Here is a 24,463-nt window from a genome sequence, read left to right as displayed (position 1 = left end):
TGTTCCTCCCCACACCTGCATTTCTCAAATTTAATTGATGAATCATATTTTTGTGTAGACAGTTGGGGGGCCACTAGTGTTCTCATGTAGGATGTCATTTCCCAAAGAGTGAGAACGCTCTCACGAGAGTGTTCTCCGGAACACTCTTTGGGAAATGACATCCTACATATAAACCTAAAGCCAGCTGGTGCTCAGGACATTGCAAACCAGCTGCTTCCTTCTGACTCCTGCACAGATGATGAAACCCATGTAGCCGGAAAGGGTCTGTCTGACCAAGAGGAAGGGGCTCCTTAAACTCTCCAAAGGAGGAAGATATTTAAAGGAGCCTGGCCTAGAGAATCAGGGGACCCAACGGATGTGAATGGCAGAGCGGTGCTGTGGGAGTAAAGGCAGACCTAAGCCTGGAGCTGCAGTAATCTGGGCCTGGATGGGATCTGGTTGTGGGAAAGGAAGGAGGAGAAATGAAACTGTTTTTCCAAATCTCCTGTCTTCCGCCTCTCCCCTGGGTTGATCTTCCCTACCCTCCCAGCTCTGTTTGTTTCTTACTTTTACTGGTTATTGAATGTGCTCATTTTTTAATGCTGTCTCAGTACTCAATTCACTACTAATCCTGGAAGATACCATTTCTAGCATTCTGCTTTCTTCATTACTAAATTGTGACCTGGTCAGCTTCACACACTGCAAGGTTCATATGAACCACCTGGGGGCAACACTTTCCACCAATGGAAAAACGGAAAACAGTATGCCACTGAGGGAAAACTTCCTAAGGACTGGGCTGCATTATTCCAGAAGCTGATGAATACCTTAGTCCCCCACAGCTCACACAGGAACCCAGGATGCCAGGAGGTTGCTGTGACACGGGTGTGCCAAGTGAGGAATTGCACAGGTGGGCACACACACAAAGTAGCCCTCTCTGTCACAAGTATCTTTAAACCAGTAGTTCCCAAACTTGATAATGCATGAGAATCACTGGAGGGTTTGTAAAAACATAGACGGTTTTTCTGATTCAAAAGATCTGGGGTGGGCTGAAAGAGCATTTCAAATACGTGCCCAGACGCTGCTGATGCTGCTGGTTCAGACACTTTGAGAACCATCGAACAATTGAATAGATCAAGTAGCTAAATGAAACAGAGTTGGTTCTTTAATTGTGCACAGATCTGTTCACTGTGGAAGGTCCAGACTCTGCATCCAGGTGGATTTCATTCATAGCCGTCTGGCTTCTGCCAAGGCCTTGCCAGGATGCCTGTTTTGAAGCAATTAATGATCCCCTTGCTTCAGTGCAATCTATTGCCTAGTGATATCTGGCATCATCACCGTTAGCAGCATCCACCAGGGAATGCAACTGGGATTCTGGAGCTCCCTGTGGAAAGTATTCTTCCTGTAGGAAAGTGACAGTCACTCTTATTTTTCTCCTTAGCTTGTAAGAAAGTCAGCTTTACTCTAACATGTCAACATTCAGCATTCCAGTGTGGAGGAGTCTGAGGATTTTAATCAGGAGCAAAAAGTACAGAACTTATTTATTTGTTCATTAGGCAAATTTTCTTAAAAATAAAAATATCAAAAGAAAACCCAATTATATTGATGGTACTTTCTAGTTATTTTCTCATGGAAACAACCATGGGTTTGTCACAAGATTAAAATACAGAAACAGAATTTTATAAGAAAATTAATTGTATGCTTTTGAATGTCGAGTGCATAAATACTTGCACTGTGCAGGCTATTTCAAATTTTTGCATCTCATCTTATCCTCTGGGAAGAGCTTTTCAATTATTAGTGGGAATATAAATTAAATAATCTTATAATCTTCCTACTGTATCACTGAATAAATATTAAGTCTGGGCGCTTTCTTTTCAGTTTGTATTTCTGACATTTTCCATTTCAGACACTTAACTAGTTCAGAAAGGTTTACTGAAATGCTGTTGAAATCTCTTATCTTTGCATCCTTGCATAGATCTGCCAAAAAGAGTCCTCTGGACTAGATGTCAGACTGCTGGGCAATGTTGAGACCTGGGTTTGGGTTGCTCAGAATCGTTGCTCATGGGAGAGCTGGCCTTGGACATCTAAAGCCCAGGATAGGCGCGCACAGGGAAGGGCTCTAGGACCTGTTTTAGCTGAGAATTTGCTGACATCAGTGTTGGGATGCCAGTCCAGAGAATGAAGATGTTAGTTTACAATTGTTAGCTGATCTGGAGGATGGTTTTGACTAGTGTTTGCATCCTTCTCCTCAGGCTGCAGGGAGGAGATATAAACAGATGCAGGCAGAAGTGCGCTGCTATGCGGGGTCCTTAACACTTGAATACTCTAACTGTTAAGGACCAAAACAAAAGTATTTAACAAATATCTAGAACTGAAGTTCAGGAGCTGTTTGCTGGCTGAGAAGGAGCCCAAGGTGCAATCCGCAAAGATGACTACTGTTTTGGAAGTGTTTCAACATTAAATCCTAAAGGGATACAGTCGAAAACTAAAGTTTTCCTCCCTTATGAGCAGCATGTCCAAAACACGAACTGCTTGAGAGCATCTTGAGCTCTTTCTGGTTCTCAAATGATTGCCCACAGAGACGCTGTTATCTGGGAGCTCTATTTTTAACAGGTGCCATTTGAGAGGTCTGTAAAACCATTGCAGCCATTTGGCATTACTGTCACAACAGTGTAAAATACCTACTGCACGGTTATGAAACAGCCAAACCACAATCAGCTGCCAGGACACTGGTGTCCTCAATTTCCCACATCAGGGTGGACTTAGGATCTGGGAGAGCGGGACTCAGGCGTGTGTGACCAGGAGGGGGAGCATGAAGCCGGGGTGGGGAAATCGGGGTCTAGAAGACCCAAGTTAACACCTTGACTCTGACACTCGTGCAAGTGACAGGAACACTTTAAGCCCCTGTTGCTTTTTCTGAAAGAAGAGATAATGATTACCTATCTTTTGGGTTAAGGATTAAATGAAATTCTATATGGGAAGTACTTGGCACAGTGCATGGTCCAGAGAGAAACTTATTAAATGGTAGCTGTTAATATTAAAGGGAAGGGTGGGGTAAGCTGGTGAGAAGAGGGGAGAAAGGAACTAAAGACAGCCAGAACAGGCAAATCCATAAAGACAGAAAGTAGATTAATAGTCGTGGGGGGGGAGTGGGGGAGAGAATTGAGAACTGTAACTGTTAATGGGGTACATGGTTTCTTTTTTGGGGGTGATGACAACGTTCTGGAATTAGATAGTGGTTTGCACAACCTTATAAATATACTAAAAACTATCAAAGTGTATAATTTGAAACGGTGAATTTTGTAGTATATGAATTATATATAATATACTATATTATAGTATATGAATTATATCTAAAAAATAAACCACACACATTTTTTTTATGTGTGTGGTTTACTTTTTTTATTGAGATATAATTCAAATACCATATGTCCAGAAAGTCAAGTCACTTGAAACAACGCATTCCCCGGCCATACGGGCTGACCAAGGTGTGCCAACAGGGTGATGTGACGGAAACAACCCCGAAGTAGAAGCCAAGAGGCTTCATGTTCATAACATCTGAGGCCGACCAGGCCATTTCTTTCCTTGAAAGAAAAGGAGACCCTGGCTCAGAACGCAGAAGAGACTGTCCCCAGGTGGTCGAGGTGGGGCTGGGCTCCAGGGTTCAGTAACTTAACAGAGTTCTCCCAGAGCATCCAGCCTTTACAGACAGGAAGACGTGAGGGTTAATGGAGGTCGACGGCTGCTTTTCCTCAGTAATTGAGTGGGGAGGGCAGAGCTCTTGTCTGGAATGGCAGCTGGCATTCTGTGTTCCTGTTTATTACAGTTTATCTCAAGCAGTCATTTCCATTCACCTTTTAAAAAAAACATGAGGCGCAGCTGTGGCTTCACTTTAAATATTGTTCCTTCCAGGCTTTTAATTTTTTCACGGGCTCCTCCCTAATCTTTCACCATAATTGGATGCACAACACTAGAGACAGCACCTCGGAGGAACAAAGCAAAGCCAGCTTTCTCATCCTCGACCACACACGGCCCGTCCACAGCTCCTTACTCCGAGTGGAGCAGAAGGCAAGACCTCTTCCCTGTGTTGCTCTGCTCTGGAACAAAGTGGGAGCCAGTCTAATACTGAATTCTATGTTAAATTGTCTTGATTTCCTTCTCTCTCTATATCAGTGTAATTTGGATCTTTCCAGGTCCTATGTTTTCTAGGTCCCTACTGGCTATCTGAACATTCTTCCATGCAGCATCAATTTCGAGTCAGCTTATTTGTTTGTGTGCCTCCCTATTCGGACTGTAAGCTCCTTGAGGAAAAACACAGTCTCCCTTCTGTGATCATGGCCCCCCACACCTGGCCAGGGACACAGGAAGGCTCTTGGTGAGTGACGGCTGAAGGAATCAGGACATTGCATGCTGCTTGGTTTTAAAGACAATCAGCTCTGAGGGTCTTTACTCGAGACTCAGGGGTTGTTCAGAGCAAGGCAGAGTGATGATGGACTCAAAACACACACTTCGGATTCTGCCAAGCTGCAGGCGCTCCTTCCTAAATACTGAGACCTGTTTTCCATTGCGTACAGTTTTACTAGACCTGAGTAAACCAGAGGTCCTTAGTGAATCATCTCTCTTACTGTCAGGACTTGCTCCAAGGAAAAGGAACATATGCATACTCTTCCTTCCTTTACCTGGGTGGAATCTAATTTTAGTCATCGGAAAGTGACCTTTCCCACAAAGGCTGTTTGCCTGACTTTAAACAACCTTGTAAAATAATCTCTATACCCTTGTGGTATTTATCAGTGCAACTAGCATAGGAATTTCTGCTGTGCCGAGGCAGGGGTATACCATCTTTCCAATTGTTTTTGACAGCTGACCTCAAAGTGACAGGCAGTGAAAGAATTATGAAACTTTTTATTTTAAACATTTATTTTAAAAATTTGTGTATATGTTTTATATATACATAATATATACTTACAGTGATAATACTGTGTAATTTATGAATGAAATATATGTATATTAGAGTCATGAGCTCATAAACATTATACCGATGGGTACAAGGGAAGAAGCATGCAGAACACTGCTTTATGGCATCTAATTTAATTCTCTATTTAGTCAACCAAATGGCAAAAACAAACATTAGAGGAAAAGACTAGGAAAGGAAGATTCGATTAAGAAAAGTGATTTTTACACTGGGTAATTCTTTTCCTGTTCTTTGTATTTTAAAGAAAGCATATGTTGCCCTGTTTCACTAGAAATTCTTAATGAAATCATGAATAGTGGGTTTTTTAAAGCATACTGAAGCCTCTACAGTAACCATGATATGCATAAATTTGAAAGCATTCTGCCTGAGAAAGGTTAAAAAGCTGAAATAACAAGAACGACTCTCATGTTTAGGGTCCCAAACAACATATACTGATCTCTGAACATCCTATAAATCTAGACGTTTCATCTAGTGACCTTTTGTACTAACCTAGCAGATATTTTGTCTCCTGAAATCACATACGGCGGTCTCCTGCCTCAGTCAGATAACGGGCTACACAGTGTGATTCAGTGTGGCTGTTGTTGACGCTGGGCAGCTACTGGAGCCTTGCCTTTGGTGTTCTGGCTTTATTAAGTGCAGTATCAGGTTGCCGCGTATCACCGCTCACTCATTTCAAGCATCTGGGTCCTCTCTCAGTTTCTAAGTAGTATACAACTGCACTGGTCATTACTTTATTGTTATTGAATTAGCAATGGTATGCCTTTCACTTTCCTAAGTGCAAACCGACCAACACTTTTTTTTTTTTAATCTGAGAAACGATTTGAAAAGAAAAACGTGACCCGTCCTTTGGCACTGAAGAGGCGAGATGAGGACTGTGCACTTGTTCTACTGGGTTGGGTGAGTGACCAACTCTGACTGATGAGTGTCCCAAGTGTCTCCCTCATTAGCTTTTCTTTATTAATAATAAAATACTAAAATAATTTATTATAATCACCTAGTGCTATTGCATCTATGACTTTCATTATAAAGATATATATATTTATTTATTTATTTTTAATTACAGTTGACATTCGATATTATTTTATATTAATTTCAGGCATACAGCACAGGGAATATAGTCAATAATATTATAATTATGTATAGTGCCAGGTGTACTAGACTAGACTAATTGGGGGGATCACTTCATAAATTATGTAAATGTCTAACCAAGCATCTTTGGCACACTCACTTCTGGCAGGAGGGGACAGCTGAGAGGTGTTCAGGTTTCAGGACTCTGTGCACTTATTCCCTTGGGCACTCATTCCCTCTTTGAGGATCACAAGGGATAAAAAACATGCAGGACAACATAGCAGGTCATTTAAATCTCTTTTACATATTTAGTTTCAGCTTCTGAAGAAAGAACATAAACTATTGTAGACTGCTCTGAGAAATAAAGTATACACTTAAAACAGCCCCCACACTCACACACAATTATGCGTATAAGATAAAACTGTCATATTTTACATTATCATACATAAGGATCTATTAAGATAGAAGCTTCTTTCTATCTCTGATTCTGAGAAAAATAAGTTAGTGACATATTTGATCAAGTTAAAAATGTAACAGCAAGTGTTACTGTTTTAGGAGACTGTACTAACTGATATTTGCCTCTTAAGGAAAAGAGGTTTTACTTTCCAGGTCCATCCTGAGCTGTGTTGTGACCTATATTTGACTTATGGAAAATAATAAGGGGGAAGAACATAGTATGTGTTTAGCTTTCCGCGGATAGACAAGCATGTACTTGTAGTTAACTTTCGTGACCTCACCCATATAACTAAAAGCTATTTTTACTTGGGCCTGTTATTACCAGACAATTACCATAAAAAACACTCCAAAAATAAATTTACCGACTTTCAAAAAGAAAGGCAAGCAAAGAATTAGCAGATACTATATCAATTTTTAAAAACCGCACACCTCTCTTAGTAAAACTTAATATTTTTCATTGTTAAAAAAAGTCAAACTTAGAAAGATAGGTTAAACATTCTAATAATTGTTTTATTGCAGGTTAACATGTTAATAATTTAAAAAATTCTTCCTTTTCATAACAAGCCTGCCTAGCAACTAAATATATAACAGAAATTTTTTTCAACTTCAGGGTAACAACAACATGTGTATTCCAGTTTCTGCTGTAATATATTAATGAATACAAGCTGGGAAAAGCCGAAAGAAGAACTCTCCCAGCGTTTAATGCATTCAATTCTGTGCATTTAGCTTTCCTGAATATATTATGGCAATGGCCACTGAGTGTGGAATTTGGCCACTTCTCAAGGGTGATCTTTCTCCCAGTTAGAAAAATGGTCCAATTGTTTACAAACAAAAGAACTCTACCCCCTTACCTCTTTATAATTCCCCTCCACATCCAATGGGGATTCTTGACTGATGATGTCATCCATTCCATCACTGTCCAAATTCATCCTTTAACTCTTTAGAATTTCACTTAAGAAATAACCTTCCATGAATTCTGATAGGCCGATGTGCCAAATGCTCAGTACCCTGGTTACTGCTCATGCTGACGTGAGAGCCAGCTAAGAGTCTGTGCCCGGCTGTGCATGTCCTTGTCCCGCTCTGTCCCAGAGACACCGCCCTGCCCAGGCTCCCTGGCCTGTCCTGGGCAGCTGTCGTTTTCTGAGGCTCACTCTACACTGACACTCGGCTTGTTGAAAGTCCAGCCTTCCCACCGTCTGCTGTCACCGTCCCCTGAATGATCCCTCCTGGATTTCTCTCCACAATACTCTCCTACTCCCAATCAAGGAAAAGCTGATTCAACTCCCCCTACTCTCCCACTTCAGGGCTGAGTGTGGATAGGAGCTAGGAGCTCTGGGAGGAAACCAGCAACCTTGTTTTGAACTCAGGGTAGAGAGTGTATGGGATAAAAATAGATCCAGAAACCCAGCCTCACAGACTTCGCCAGTGAGTTAAAAGCTGGGTATCCCGTGACAAAATGAAAACAGTGTAATTTAAAGGCTAACCTGTAAGACAGATGTTTGCTTTTTTTTTTCTTTTTCCCATAACCAATCATTTCTTACAATCAGATGTAAAAGTTCATCAAGCCACAGCACAAAGATGAAGTTTATTTTCAACACAGAGAAGGACGCCTCCACCCCAGGATCAGTGCTTTGTTCTATTAATATAGTCAAGAAAAAAAGATCCATCAACTTTTCTTTAAAATTCAGCCAGTGGCGGGCTTTTTCACAAAGAGAACGTTCCTTTCTGCTGCTCTCTTTACCCTTTTCCCATGGCTTTTGGTTTCGTTTATTGGCTTTACGTACAGGGAAGGAAAAGACCCACAGCTGGAGATGTTTTGGTGCAAGAAGCAGACAAACAGAAGTGCACACACAAACACACACTTGTCATTATTGAATCACTACAGCCATCAAAGAAAAAATATACCCACTGTTTATTTCAAAAGATAAAAGTTACTGTTTGCAAGAGATGTGGGCCAAAGAAGAATCCAAGGGGCAAACCTCTGTTTACCAACACCTCCTCCTGCTCCGACACACTGACACAGACAGAAAGAGGGAGAGGTACCAGTCGGTACATCTTCCAATGTGGATTCTTGATGGAGTCTGACGCAGTTAAGAACAGAGTTCTAAAGTGAAAATGCCATTCAACATAGCCTTTTGGTATCTGAACCTCTGCTGACATGCTCACATTCTGTTTACTATTTTTCTCCACAAATTTTTTTAAAAATTCAATTTGTTGAAGACTCGTGGCATAAATGTGTCTCACCATCGTTTACTGTAACCCTGATTTTGTGAAGCAAATACTTTCCTCTGCAGCCCCTGACCCAAATGCAAATCCTCCCTTAACTCCACCCTCAGCACCCCTGCTTCAGTTCCCAAGACAAAGACTTTCACATTTGCCAGGCAGTGTGGAGACACATCACATCTAATGAGCCACGCTTGCATTTGAGTGGGGCTTCTTCCCAGCAGAGACCTGCCTTGTCCTACTCTCCTCCCGACTCCAGGACCCTCTGGACGAGGCTTCCTCTATCTGCATGTAAAGAAGGAGCCTAGAATAGGTTCCAGGGCTATGAGGCAACGTTGGCCGCTGAGTGCTGTCCCCAGTGCATGTGTTCCAGAGAATTCTTCAAGGGTAAGGCTTTGGGGTTAAAATAAAGTATCAGCTGTGAAAGATCCTGTGCATATCAAATCTTGCCAAAGGAAGTTACTTAAAATGAAAGAAGCATGCATCTCACTACATGACACATTAGCATAATAACAACAGCTACCTTTTACTGAGGGTTTGCTACATGCCAGGCACTTTACAGGTGACATGTGTAAAAGGTGCCTGTAAAATGCCTGGCACACAGCAAGCCCTCAGTAAAGGGTAGCTATTGTTATTATGCTAATATATGTCATGTAGTAAGATGCATGCTTCCTTGGAGTAGATATTATTACTAATCCCATTTTATAGCTGAGTGAGAGCTCAGTGGGGTTAAGTAACTTGCCCACAGCGTGGCTGCTTGTCAATTCAGTCAGGCTCAAATTCGAACCTGAGCCCTCTGCTCCTGTGGCCCCCATTCTAAATGTGTGTGCTAGATCGCCTCCCACTGGCTGCCTCAATGAGAAAAAACCGCGCACACGGAAATAATCAAGCGCAGCTCTTAAAAATTAGGATTTAATACAGAGAGAATTCTGGCAGTGCTCATATAACAATATGAATATAAATCGCACATCTGGAACACTCCCCAGACAATTAGACCTCAAGAAATAAAATAAGAGCTCCTTCACTGATGATTGGACCCGAACACGCTGTACAGTGCATTTTCCTTTCTAGTTTACCATGGTTTTCCAGTGCCACAGCGGCATCTGTTCAGTGGAGGGCAAGGATTTGTGTTTAATCATCTTGTTTTCCCTAACAGCATCTAGACACTGCCTTATACACATTAAGTGGACAATGAAGAGCTGTTGAATAAATATACGAACAAAGGAGAAATGTATGTGTTGCTTAAAATGTTTCCTCTAAATGCCGTCCAAAGTAAGAAATATTAATAGTTCGATTTACTGCTTTTCAACCAAAATCGTCTGTGGAAACCATATATGTACAAACTTAAAAATGGGTCTGCTCTGGTTGAAAGGACGGGGGACTACCATGAATTTCATGAACGTCAGTCTCTCACCTAGCTTAGCATCCTAGTCCATTTAGCAATCTGTAATCAAGACCTCAGATGGATGAAACTATAAATATTTAGAGATTGCAAGATTTAGTAAAATACATAACACTAAAAGCCTAATTACTAACATCATTTTAATTTTAATAGGGTAGGCTTAAATATACAGTTAAAATGACTGAACTCTCATTATTAACTATGTATATGTATATACCTATTCAAGTTAATATACAGTAATATATTGACTGCATATATACATATATATGTATACACACATACAAATAATATATTCTCTTTTGGAGAGGGGCACCTCAAAATCCAAAATGAAAATTTCCCAGCCAAACAATAGGAGCAAAGATTGGTACTAAGAAAGTGCCACAGATCATTCTCTTCCTCTACCCACTATGCCTTTTCTTCATAAGTGATTCTCTAATAAGCGCTACATAAAGAAAAGGAATAGAGCTTCTCCTTTTGACACATGGATGCAAGAACTTGCAGGGTGGTCCCCAGAGGTGATGAATTTTCTTTGCACCTCCCTCAAGAAGTGCTTAGCACATAGACTCATAGCCCAGACCCTTCCCGGAAAGAGCTATATATCTGTGCTATCTGGATAGCTTGTACCATCTTAAAATAAAATATCTTATATTTTCCTGTCATGTAGATTGACCTTTGATGTTGTCTAGAGCTTTGCTACTCGAAGTGTATCCTGACAAGAGCATCCACATCACCTGGGAGCTTACTGGAACTGAAAGCTCTCTGGTCCTACGCCAGATCTACTGAATCGGAAAATGCATTTTTAAAAGAGCTCTGCATTTTTGAATGCACCTTAAATTTCAGAAGCATAGCTCTAGACCTTGAAAAATGTTCATTATGAGCCATTATCCTTCTATTTTAGATCATATTTCTAGGCCTGGATTCAAGATCCTGACTTTAGATGCTTGGGATCAACACTGTAATTAAGTTTACTTCCAAGAGGTCCAAATGAACACAGAAAAGGAAAAAATAAATAAAACACTTTGGAAGATGAGCTGAAGGTAATGCTTGGGAGTTTTACAGTAGCTATGCAAACAAGAGGATAACAGCCAGTCATGTCCTTCCTACGTAGAATTTTTTTCTGGTTCCTTTCTCTACTGCCACCCTCTCTAAAATGACCTGTGCTGGCATAACACGAACCCAGATATTAACTCTTTCCTTTAGCACATGTATACATAGCTGCTTATAATCCCTGAGATTGAAAGAGCCTGTTCTCATCCCCACCCCTGCCCTGAAATTCAAGGACTAGAACGGAGAGCTTCAGTTTCCTGTCAAACCATGATCTGAAACTGTGAGGTGCATTGGTCCCGTGAGCTAAAGCTTTTAAATGATCATTATCGGGCACTGGTGGAAATCATTGACTGTGAGAACACTGACCACATTACTGGGAAATCACTTAGGCATTGTCAAAGGCTTTTCCCATCCATAGATGGAAACTCTAGTTCAATCTGATTAACCCCTCAGCATCCCGTTGCCCTCCCTTTAGCCTGATCATCCAGATTCCATGAGCCACACAGACTGATACTGGAGTTATATTCTCTTTTCAAACAAATTATTTTTTTTTTCCACTGCACAAAGATCATCTAAATTCACTATTTATTTATTTGCTTGTTTGTTTGTTTAATGTTTTATGTGAGGCAACCCTTGGTTGACCTCACAGATTGCAAGGACTTTGTCAGCTTACAATCCCTTATTTTTAGGCCTACAGCACCTGGTCTTCCTAGGTGGTCTCCCATCCAAGTACTAACAAGGCCCAACGCTGCTTAGCTTCTAAGATCAGATGGGATTGGGCTTGTTCAAGGTAATATGGCGGTAGATTTTGCTTTGCTTTTTTAATTAAGGTATTCTGATAGCCAGATAATCCTTGAACATATGCAGATAATTTTAAAATGGATGTTTCATGTTGGTTAAAAAAAAAATTAAAATGATGGCATTAGGAGGGTAGGGTAGAGGAGGTGGAAGGTTGGGAGTAGACAGAGTGCCAAACATTTACCCCTATCAAAAAGATTGAAGATCATAGACAAATCTTTCTGCCCAACTTAAAACCCGAGTATAAGAAACTCAACTGCAGTCACTTTGGTGGCCTCCGAATGGGATCAGTATTAATGCCCTCATTACCTTTCTCTGTGTTCTTAGCATTCCTTCCCCATGACTGGCTCTCCCACCTCGATTGTCATTAGGCCTTTTTGATGGTTGTTTTCTTCTGAATTCAAGCAGTTTTGTCAAAGTACTTTGTATTTCAGGAAGCTCGGTAATTTCTGATGCTTCCAGATAGTGCACAGGGGAATACTAAGTATACCAAGATTTCAAATTTTCCCTTGGCGTAGAGGATATAAATAAGTAATAGGATAGAGCTCTATTAATGTTGAGCTTCTGCATGTGAAATTGTGATTAGTTACACAAGATTTTGTGTGTGCGTGTGTGTGTGTGTGAGAGAGAGAGAAAGAGAGAAAGAGAGAGAGAGAGAGAGAGAGAGAGAGAGAGAGAGAATGTGAGGTCTCTACTCACCAAAAATCATGGCTGCCCTGATACGTACCAGAACAGTGTTCCCACTTCCTGTCCTTCCCCATCGCCACCCCCTCTCCCAAGGAAAATGCTAGATGTTTGGCTTAAAATATGTGTTGCATGTTTATTTCTTAAAATCGCTTGATGTCTGATCATGATGTTTGAGGCCCCAAGTGCTACTTAGAGTAGGAATTTAAATTTAAATTCCTATTTAAAATAGGAATGAATGTTTGTGCTTGTACTAAATTTCTATTTCAGATCAGGCCTATAATGAAGTTCTGTAGAGATGATTTTTTGTTTGTTTTCATCTGGGCACTTGTCGCTGTGCTTCCTTTGTGTGAAAATATATAAATTAGATTTTTCAGATAGCTTCTTGGCTAAAACAACACATGTGGATGAATTTGCATCCAGAATTATTTTCTTAATTTTTAAGGTGATTAGATGTGTTACTGCCTCCTCAGAAGAACACACTGCATCTCAATGAGGCAAAATGCAACTGTAACCAGGCAAAACAATGAAGACAAAGTAGTCTTCAACACTGTTAACTATGGGGAAAAAATGTTTCCAATAAAAAAAAATGTTATAGAATAAGACACAAAATTGTTTCATTCAATTTGCATTTAAAAGCCTCTATCAAATAGTGCACTAAAAGGCTTTGAAATTCCTTTTTCTATTAGGTCAATATATTTTTCCCTGCTGTGGATGAAACCAGGTTTAAATTGGGCAGAATCTTAAATGAACTCAAATTTGATACCTTGTTTTCTCATTCACAGGAAGAAGGAGTTGGGAAAAGAGTCCTCACTTGGCCTTGTGTCAACAGGAATAGAATATATTTCCTTTCATTTGTTAACCATTAAATAACCCACCAGAATCTGGGCATGAAGGCTGTTTACTCCTTTCTCCAAGAAGAGTTTTCAAAACATCTTGATGTACTACTTAAAACTGATGTACTTCCTAGTTTTATCATTCAAGACCAATCTAAGGCTGAAACATTTTGCCAAAGAAAAACATGATGTTTCAGGAGGCAGTAAAATTATCCCTCCATATGGTAAAAAAAAAAAAAAAAAAAATGTATTGAAACTTTGTAAAATTCAATATATTTACAAGGTGGCTTGGGTATGAGTACTTGCCTCAAAGGGTCATAGGTATTTTGAAAAAGTGCTTGGGAAAGACCATGAGGTTCACTTTGGGAAAATTCATGGGTAAAAGAGAAGTAGGTACGAAGGTATGTTCTCAATGCATTATCTCTGAGAAGGCTGGGATAGCTGTCTCATTCATCTTGTTTCTTGCACTCTACACCCCCCATTTTGGCACATGGGATGTTTAAAATGCTGGCAACAAGCCAGGTATGTAGACTGCCCCAGCAGCTTCGCCAGCTCCCTGAAGCAAAGCACAGATCTGGGCTTCTCTCGTATTATGATGGGAAATCCTGATCCCGGGAACTCAGAACAGTACCAGCTGCAGAAAATGCAATTCAATCCAACAAACATTTACTGAACATACAACTCTGTATGTAAGGAAGGAAATGAAAATAAGAGCCTTGTTTTCAAGAAGACAATGGGAAGTCAGATTTACACATCACTAGCTGCAAATGGGAAATGGGGTCTAACAGAGGTAAAGACAAAGTGCACTGAGAAGAAGAACTTTTGACTGGGAAATGAGAGGGGAAAGTTTCGTGGAGGAGGTGGCATTTGAGACTTGAAAGCCTCATTAGGCCGCTACAGGTAGAAGCAGGTGGTGTGTGGGGAGACATTCCAGGCTGAGGCACCACGGCAAAGAAAAAGAGCTGATGGCAAAGCAGGGGCAGGTGTGTAGGATTTGGAGGGAGGAGTATTTCTGCACAGGGTTCGGATCATAGTTAGGCCTTAAAGGCCATGCATTGGGATGTAGAATTTGTCCTAGAAAAAATGGCGAAGCATTACATATTTCTACTGTGCTTCCTCAAGACCAGGTCTGTGTGTGTGTGTGTGTGTGTGTGTGTGTGTGTGTGTGTGTGTGTGTGTGTGTGTGTTTGAAGAAGAGCTTCTTTAAGCTTCCGAGGGAGAAAAAAGATGAGAGTCATTCATATATCATTTTACTTTTTTCTTTCAAGTCCCCATTCCCACAGTACCAAAGAATGTGAGGGTGTGATCTATATCTGAGGTGGTCGTAAGGGAATTTAAGCGATAGAAAGAAAGAGATGAAAGCACGTCATTGTTTTCATATACACACTAATCTCCCCCACCCCCACCCAAAAAAAAAAAACTTCTGGGAAAGAGGAGAAAATATTTGGGAGCTTTTAAGCAAAATGGACCCGCTGACCTAAACTTGTGCTTTCAAGTTAACAATATCTCAAAGCTTTCTATCAGAAACTGTTTAAAAGAATTTGGCCTCTTAAAGGCTGCCAGGCCTGAAGCTGTGGGCAAGGTTCTTTCCTGAAGAGGTTGGCTTCCTCCCAAGACTGGAAAATGGAGGTCGATAGCTCTATCTTTTAACACGGCTACAACTGGAAATGACAACACATGCCTCAGTAACCTCTTGCCTAATGTAAATGCTGTGAGAAAGAAAAGTACATGAAGATGATGACGACATGAGAACCTTTAAAAATAAAACCACCACAAAAAATTCCGCCTTAGAATTTCTCTTGGATCATCCCTCTTTGGATTATATTGTTCAAAGCACAGTGTATGCAAACACCTCCAATAAAGGTTTCAGGCTCTTGGTAGCAGTGAAACTCTTTTTCAAAACAATCATCTATTTAGAAAAACAGTATACAAGAACTGATTACAGTTCCCTATATTAGCAACAAGTAATTGGGAAAGGAAGTGGTGTGGTTTTCCCGGGCTGCTTTACAATCCTCACTGAGCCCCGCAATGTGCATCGGAAGAAGGGAACTCTTACTTCTTAAATTCTTAACTGACTTGTTTACAAGGAAAGGTGGCCTCGGGCAGAGGACCTGCCAACTTTCATGCCAAGACATTAACTAGGAAAAATCCTATTTCACAGATGAGAAAAGTAACAAGAAATAAGCAGATAATTGGACCCACAGACAATGAAAATGATGCAGGTTAACGGTGGTGGTGGGTGGACGCAGTACAAGAAAAATCGCCCCGGTGTCTATCAAATAATAAGAAACCACGATGCTATAGTATGTTTACAATGTCTTCTTTTCTTAGTCAATTTTATATATAGTAGGCATATCTATCCATAATACTTGATGGTTTGTTCTAAGTACTGGGAAAGCAGATGGATACAAATTTGAAAATCCCTGCCCTCACATTGCTTACATGGAGTGAGGGATACAGGAAACAGACGAATAAGTAAAATATCACTCTGATAGATGGTAATGAATGCCAGGTATAAAAGTAAATTAGAGAAGTATAATAGAAATACCGGAATAGAATTGGGGAGTTAGAAATTGGCATAGTAAGTCCATAGAAGACCCCCTCGAGACGGGAATACTTGAGCAAGGACCTGAAGGAAGTGAGAGAAGCCATGGGAGTTGTTGATAGGAAAAATGCATAGGATGCCCAGTCGAATTTGAATTTCAGATAAACAGTGAACAATTTTTTTTTTTTTTTGATATAAGCATGTCTCAAACGCTGTAGATTATCTGCTAAATCTGGCAACCCTACTTGGGGAAGCACATGCCAGGCAGAAGGGACATGACAGCAAGGGCAGGGCCAGACCAGCTAGTGGGAGGGGAGTGAAGGGAAGGGGGAATGTGGGAGAAGACCCCAAGAGGAAACAGGGGTCCTGGGAGGACCAGACTTTTATTCTGAGGAGGAGAATTCTTGGATGCGTGACATGCTCTGACTTAGGTTTTAAAAGATCGTTCAAGGGCAGGAACAGCAAGACCAGTGAGGAGGCCATTTATTGCTATGATGATGATGGTGATAATAATAATAATGGTAATACACATCTCGACATATACACAAAAATGAGCATGTTCTTTTGGGGGGAATAATGGACCCAAAAGCCCCATTCAGGGACTCTCTATTAAGAAACATTAGTATACATTTATGGGAGGAAAGGAATCAGTTCTACAAATAAATCCTGTTTCCTCACTAAATGCTAACCTAGGGAAGTTGCTTTAACCCACTACATTATCATCCTTAAAAATAAATAAATAAATAAATACACCCTCATCCAAAAACGGGGAAGTTTCTGACAAATATCAAACTGTAGATATCACCAGTGACTATAATAACAAGCCAAAGAGTTAGAGAAACTGCTGTTTCTGAATCCAATCTCACGTGGTGCCAGCTGGGTTCTAAAACTAAGGTTTCTGAGTGGGAGTGAGACTTGGCTTCGAGCTTAATGTTTTTGATTTTTGCTGAGTTACATATAAAGAAAGAGATTTTCAAAGGACAGATGAGGGTAGTTCTACAAAACCCCATGGAGATGCAGAATCTATTGACTATTATGCACCTAATACACTTAATTTTATTGTAAAAATAGGCCATAAATACTTCAAAACTATTAAACACACAACGACAGTGTTATATGTTGTAGTTCATGTAAAACCAATTCGTCTTCCTTTGCAAGAAGCAGTAGGCTAACAAAATTCCTCCTCTCCAGATGAAATTGCTGAAATTTGACCAATTTTTGACCTATAAAAACAGTGATTTTATGTTCAACCTAATGAAAAGATATAGGAATAATCTTATGGTAGCTTGCCTTTCAAAAATTAAAGTACATAGTTTCTCTGAAAAGAGAAGAAAAACTATTTTAATTATTATAGTCATTTATTCATCCGGAGACATGCCGGGAGTAGGTTAGGCTCTCCATACATATTTGACATTCTCCACTCCCAAGCTCTGTGTTATGTGTGAGGTTCTAGTTGTTCCCTGAGCATCTTGATCCCTTTCTCTTGGGAAAAATTTCTGTGAAGCACACATCTCAATATTTAGGGTCTACAGACCTAAATGTACTATAAAATGAAATACTATAAAACAAGCTGAGAATTACAAAATTCCATTTAGTAAGCAGAGAAAAAAGTGTATAAATATATTATATAGGCACACTATACTTAGCTGAGAAACCACTGCCTTAAAAGTCTTGTGAAATGTACTATTCTGCCTGCATACATTTACCACTGTGAAACCTGACCTTCTGAGAAACACCTGCTTGTCTCAGGTAACCTACTTCACACAAGGAAGAGGCATTGTTAAGTCAGAGAATTGGTCTCTCAGAGCTTCTAAACTCGGTCAGCTGAGTAATATCTCGATATTAACTACTATCCAGGCTTGGACTAGCCATGCCTGCTGCTGCTGCAAAGAGCAATTTCTCTGAGAACATTCTCGATGTCTGTTTACAACGAGGATACTTTCAATGTTGCCTTGATAGTGACAGTTGAAGTTGCAGGAAGGAGTTATGAACATTCTAGAACTGGTCTTTTGAAATGGTCTAAGTATTTAATTCAAAGCTCTGGATAGCAAATTAGCATATAGATGAGTATGTATTGTTAAAATTTTTCTATTTGAAGTTTTCTAATGCATGCTGATTAATTCTTATTTACTAACCATTTAAAACAATATACTAGTAAAAATAAGTTCAGAAGGACATACCAGTACAACTTTAAACATCAGGTGCATGCTAACTAATTTTTGAAAATTTCTAAGAACATCAGTTGCTTCCTATTTACATAATTTCCTTAAAGACAATCCTAAAAACTGGGTGTGAAGCAACTCATATCCTATGCAATTAGCAAATATCATGTTCTTCAATGTTATCTATGTGAAATTCTGACCAGATTTTCTTCCTCTGAAGCCCCTTAAATTCAATTACAGTTCAAAACATACATAGAGAATATGCAAAGCACAGATCACCTCAGTGGATTTCACATATGCTTTAAAGGCCAAGGAAGCAGTGTGTTCTGCCCCATTAGTTCCCAGAAAATCTAATTACAATTCAGATACTGTATGCGATGAAGGCCAGGAGTAGAGGATATGGTAAAATCCCTTGAAAATCCAGAAAGACAACCTGCTGCTTTGGAAGAGGAAGGCCTTCTCTCCTTTGGGATGCCGGCCTCACAATCAGGCTTTAAATCTTACCTGATACGAACAGTTCTCCTGATGTACCATCTCAGTGCATCCTAGGGCGCAGACCCCAAAGCAGGACTGCTCAGCGAGGCTGCGGAGGGAAAGCGCGGAGCATCCACAGGCGCAGAGAACGCCCTGGGCAGGCCGGGGCTCCCCGCAGATTAAAATGGATGCTGTTTCGCTGATCAACCTGCGCAGTGGCACTGCCTGTGCCGGGAAGCGCGCAGCGAGCGGAGCTGCTCTCCTCGGAAACCAGCAGAGAGGCTTACAAACATGGAGCTAGGACCGGGCTGGGGGAGGGGGCGCGCTCATCACGGGCACAATCAGCCAATTATATTATAAGCACAAAGAAAAGGATCAGTCTGGGGCTGGTGTGACCTTCTGGTGCTTTATGAAGGCACTTAACTGATGTGGAAACATTCTAGTCCTCATTAAAGAGAAAAAGGCCAGCGAGGGAGAGGGAGAGAGACAGACACAAATCAATGTTGCAGCTGAACATTTCAAACCTCTGGCTTCATCCCTGCGGCCCACAGATGCTGCTTGGATGGTGCTTGTAAAAAAGGGGGCCTTAAGGATCAGTTCAGAACTTTTAACATCCGAAGGATGAGAACAATCCATTCAGAATACTGACGTTGAAAGGATGTTTTCTGGGTTGGGTTTTTGAAGTGTTGTCAACTTTGTAACTAAAAGGAGAGTCTTCCTTCTTTAGAAAAATATTATTTTGTAATTCTTTTGATTCCCCACTGATTTTTGGCTCTCATTTGCTTTTTAAGTCAAGCAGAAATAAAGCGAAATAATTAATACTATACTTTTTTTAAGGGTGAGAGTTTATTAAAGTCAGTATAATTAATTCATTTCATGAAAATGAAACTAAACTGCAAGTTTTTTTGAAAGTAAGGCTTTGTGAGTCTGTATCTCTATCTCTGTCTCTTATCTACCAATTCTGTGACTTGACTATACAGACACCTCCGATAAAGCACATATGATCCTAGAAACCAACCATTGTACTCTAGGGATAGTAATGGAAAGAATTCTGGACTTGCGGATAGTAATCAACGGAAAGACAGGTTGGACCATTCATGTTTGTGGAGGAATAAAGGAGCCAATTTCTGAAATACTTCAGGGTCTTTCTAGAATTTTAGGATTTATGAAAAGGAACAACCAGGCCTGTAAATTTTAAAGCGAATTTAATGACAGAAAATTAAGAATGTAAATACAGCAAAATAAAATTTCCTTATCTATATTCCTCACTTGCCATAAGCAATTTTTTTGTTGTTTCTTAATAAAGTGGCCTTGAGTACATAATGATACTCAATAAAAACCTGAGTGAATTTAAACTATCGATTTAAAAAAAAATCAATAGGGATATTATTTTAAGCTATCTATCTATCTATCTATCTTCTCAAAAATTCTTACTAATAACCATACAGTCTTCATTACGCTGCTGATAGAGAAAACAAGTACCTCTGGGCTGGGGAATAAAATCAACATATTTGATGAGTTATCATATCAAGCTCTATCTTAAGGAATGGTGAGAGTTTATGTTAAGAATATCTGGTGATATATTTTTAATTTCATGACAACATTTCTGTTGCTTATAAAGAGAAAAATCTATTTTTATAAATATTAATTTTTGCTATTTGAGATTCAAACAAGAGAGAAGTTTGCTACCTTGATTCAAATCCAATGGCACCGTCACATGCATGGCTTCAACCTTCCTAGTTAGGGTAATGAAAGGTGGCAGGGAAAGCCCAACTGATGATCTCACAAGCTTGCATTTCAGCACCGGGTTCAAATAGAAAATACTCTGGAGACGTACCCTACAGCTCACAGCCTCTCTCCCTGGAATGTAGGAGAAAGATAGGCCACGTAACATGTGCAGGACTTTTCAGGCTTGCTCATTGGCAGATGGCACAATGGAAGCTTGATGAATGAAGGAGAAGCCTGTACTAGATCATGAGTCTTCTTAAATATAGGATGAAGGACAGAGGATAGAAACTTTTCAGAAAGAGGAAACAGCATGCAGCACATCCTCAACCCACACTCCATCCTTCCCTACTGAGTAATCCACACAGGACAGACAGAAACAGAGATGCCTGTATGGTGTGCCTTGTTATACAACCACCTAAGATGAAGGTTCTGGAATCTTAAGTATGTGCAAGGAAAAGGAAGCCAAAGTAAAAGTTCCTTTTGCAAGGCAGCAAATAAGATGAAATGGAAATCTTATACCGAACGTAAAAGGCGTAATCCCAACTTTCCAAGACAGAATAGCTTTAACTTCAAAGGCTGCTAAAGCTTTACTCAAGTTACTGCTTTGACAATCTGTGACCTTAAGACTCAGGAACATGCTTTCAAAAGCTGTACAAGGCCCAAAAAGCCACTTCCTGGGCTCTCTTCTCTTCCGAAAACTAAAGACTCGGAGATATATTACATAAGCTCCTAAAGATATTTATCATGTGTCGTTAAAAAAAAAAAAAGAAAAAAGAAAAAGAAAAAAAGAAAGCCTAAACATGATCCTACTGTTCACAGTTGCTGTTCCATAAATAGTGGAAGTGACTCAGAGGTGGCTCTGGGGAGAACAGATTTCTGACAATTGTATCCCAAATCCTGTCAAAAACCTCAAGTGGTATAAACAAGATAAGGAAAAAAAAAAAAAAAAAAGAAAGAAAGAAGAAATATATATCAAGCAAGCTTCCCTTTATAGTCATTCATTGGAAAGGACTTTGTGTTACAATTTAAATTATGATTTGCTAGAACAAAAAACTTTAAACAGAAACCAACTGTTCCAAGAACATTCAAGCTGGAATAATTTACTAAACTATAGTAATGTTTATTATTTTTTAACTAAAAAATACTGATGAACGGTTTAAGTATGGTCTATGTTGCATAGAGATTCTTCCTTCTTCTCAGGGCCTTATAACTTCCCTTCCCATAAAAAGTATTAGGTTTCAGATTTAGACAAGACCTTAGAGATACACTGTTATTTTCCAAATATAAAATCAAGCCTAAGAAAGATGTGATATATTCAAGAACAGAAATCCTCCTCCAACAACAAAAAGGCAGGACAGTAAGAAAAAAAATGCCCAGAGTTTCTGGTTCATATCTTGTGAGTGTGTTCATATAAAACAATGTTAAATAAGGATCCACCAGACTTGGAGAAATGACCCCCTTTTGACTGAGCCAGTGTAGGCTAGCCTTGAAATCAATATCTATCACCAAGTTAGAATGAGGCTGCAGCGTGGTTCTACCTAAATCCGAATCCAATGTATGTTTTAAAGGAAGAAAAATTAAAATATTTCCCGATTAAGCTATTGTTCCTATTTTTGCTACCAAGTAAATTATTGTGTATTTAAATCCAGAAAAGAAGTTTTTCAATTGTGGCAATTAATAGCAACAGAGCTTTTTTTTGGACAGTAAATATAGTGGTAAAAAGTCATGTCTGCAGGTCATCCTAGCCTACTGTTTCAAAAGTGAATCACTGGAATCAGAAACTGACCTGGAAGGGGCATAGCGAACTTTCTGGCACAAGTTGTGTGACTTGATAAAGGTTTGGCTTAAACAGGTTTGGCTTATACATTTGGCTTATACATTTGTCAAAACTCATTGAATAGTAGTAAATTTAAGATTCGTGCATTTCATTGTATGTAAAATTTACCTTAGAAAAATAAAAAAGAACTGGTTGATAAATTTTAAACTTTAGTTAATGACACGCAGGCTGAAGTATTTAGGGGGAGGCTCACTCACTGATGTCTGCAACTCACTTTGAAAGTCACCAAATAAATGAGATGAACCGATGGATGGCTAGAGGGATGAGCGGATGGAAAGCTGTGACAAAGCCTTTAGTTTCGTAAACCATTAATTGTTAAATCTGGATAGGGCAAAAATGGGTATTCGCATAAAAACTTTTCAGTTTGAAAATATTCTTAATGAAATGTCAGGAAAAAATTAAGTCATCAAGAGTAGGAAAGATGAAGAAGTAAGTCTTCATCCTCAGCAATACCCTTTGAACTTTTCCCTAGGAATTTGGGGAAAGCGGGTAGACATTTTATATAGCTTCAAGTTTTGCTTCTTTACAGGGCAATGGAAGAAAAGAATAGGTGAGGAAACTTCGTCCTGTTCACCCTAGGGAGAACCAGGTCCTTGAATGATCCATCCAAAGAAGAACACACCTGGTAGCACTTGTGACACCAAATCTGAGAAAGTGGCTCTGCAGTTTACAAAGTGCTTTCCCCAACATCTCCCTTGATTCTCATAACCCTGTAGTTGGAACAAGTTCCTATTATGTGCCATGTGAAGAAATGTTTCTGCCCTCAAGGAATATGGTAAGAGAAATAAGGCAATATGCAAATGACCGGAAATAATGATGAATGAGTTAGGTGCCTCCAAAGAGAATTTGTTGTTGGTTCACTAGGAATTCAGAAGAGGAAGAGAACTCTTAGTCAGAGTACACAGGAAACTGGAATAATCTTTTTTGTTTGGTTGTTTACTTCTTGAATGTCTGTCTATTCTATTTCTAGATTAATGTAAGTTACCTTAGAACTTGGATCCGAGTTCGTTTATTCAGTTCTATTATCCCCAGCATCTAAAATAGTACCTGGCATGTAATACTCTTAATGAATATTTTTAAATGAATAAATAAATGATTATGACCTTCAGAAAGTTACCTCATTGCTCCTTGCCTCAGTTTTCTCATCTATAAACTAAAGATGCTAATTCCTTGTTTATTGGGTGATGATAGGATGAAATGAGAATACCATGTAAAACAGCTCTTAAAGGATCAGAAATGATTTTTCCTCCTCTCCTCAGGAAAGGATCAGAAATGATTTTTCCTTCTCTCCTAATTAAAGATAGTAACAACAGTCCAAGGAACAGAGAGAGGCCTGAAGGACAGAGGTGATGGTAGCAATGGAAAAGAAAAGACACAGGGATGCATTCTATGAATCACTGTGAAAAATGAACTGAAGGCACCTAGACGACGATCCGACATGGGGGAGCGAACAAGACAAAGAATCATGAGGTTTTGAATCACTGCTAGAGTGACATCGGAGCTGTGAAAAGACATAGGGAATTAGAAGAAGGAACTAATTCTGAGGGATTGAGTTGCAGTAATGAGGTCTTTTATTTTTTACCATAAAATTATGAGTTGAAGATGCAGGAGGCAACAGGAGCTCACAAGACAAGTCAGGCCAACAGATAGAATTTGGGGGTCTTTTGCAAGGAGAGAATAGCTGATGCTGTAGAAATGGATGAGATTACAGAAGAGATTATAGAGAAAGAGCTAATGAGAAACAAAGCCATCACTATGGAATGCAAAATAATGACACTCCAAAATATCCACATCCTAATCCCCAGCTCAGAAAGGGGAATTAAGGTTGCTCATCAGCTGACCTTGAGTTGGGGACATTATCCTGGTTTATCCTGGTGAGCTCAATGTAATCACAAGAGTCCTTTTAAGATAAGAGGAAGCGAGAACCAGAAAACCAGAAAGCAGGAAACCAGAGAGATGGTGGTGTGAAAAGACTTGGCACAATGGTGTTGGCTTTGAAGACAGAGGAAAGAATCAGAAGCAAAGCACTATGGGAGGCCTCAAAAAGACGAAGGCTGGCTGGGTACTGTAGTAAGGGGTCAAGGAGAAAGAGGAGGCTGACGGAGCTCAATGGCTTCAAATTTAGTTTAAAAGACTAAAAGGTTGAAAGGGAAACAATCAAAAGCCATTAGTTTGACTATTAGGAAGTCATCAGTTTCCCTTAAAAGAATAATTTCAGAAGTAATGTGTTAGGGGTGGAAGCCACGTTACAGGTG

General features: G+C 39.7%; 1 protein-coding gene and 1 pseudogene across 1 annotated transcript in view; both read right to left on the bottom strand.

The window, feature by feature from the left end:
* SCHIP1 (schwannomin interacting protein 1) overlaps positions 1-24,463 on the bottom strand; it is a 123,964-nt gene that overhangs the window by 34,921 nt on the left and 64,580 nt on the right. The gene's annotated exons all lie outside the window — the stretch shown is intronic.
* On the bottom strand, positions 11,833-11,951 carry LOC111732864 (annotated as a pseudogene).

Source organism: Pteropus vampyrus, unplaced genomic scaffold, assembly GCF_000151845.1.
Source record: "Pteropus vampyrus isolate Shadow unplaced genomic scaffold, Pvam_2.0 Scaffold12, whole genome shotgun sequence".
NCBI lineage: Eukaryota > Metazoa > Chordata > Mammalia > Chiroptera > Pteropodidae > Pteropus > Pteropus vampyrus.
This window is presented reverse-complemented; position numbering and strand designations above follow the sequence as displayed.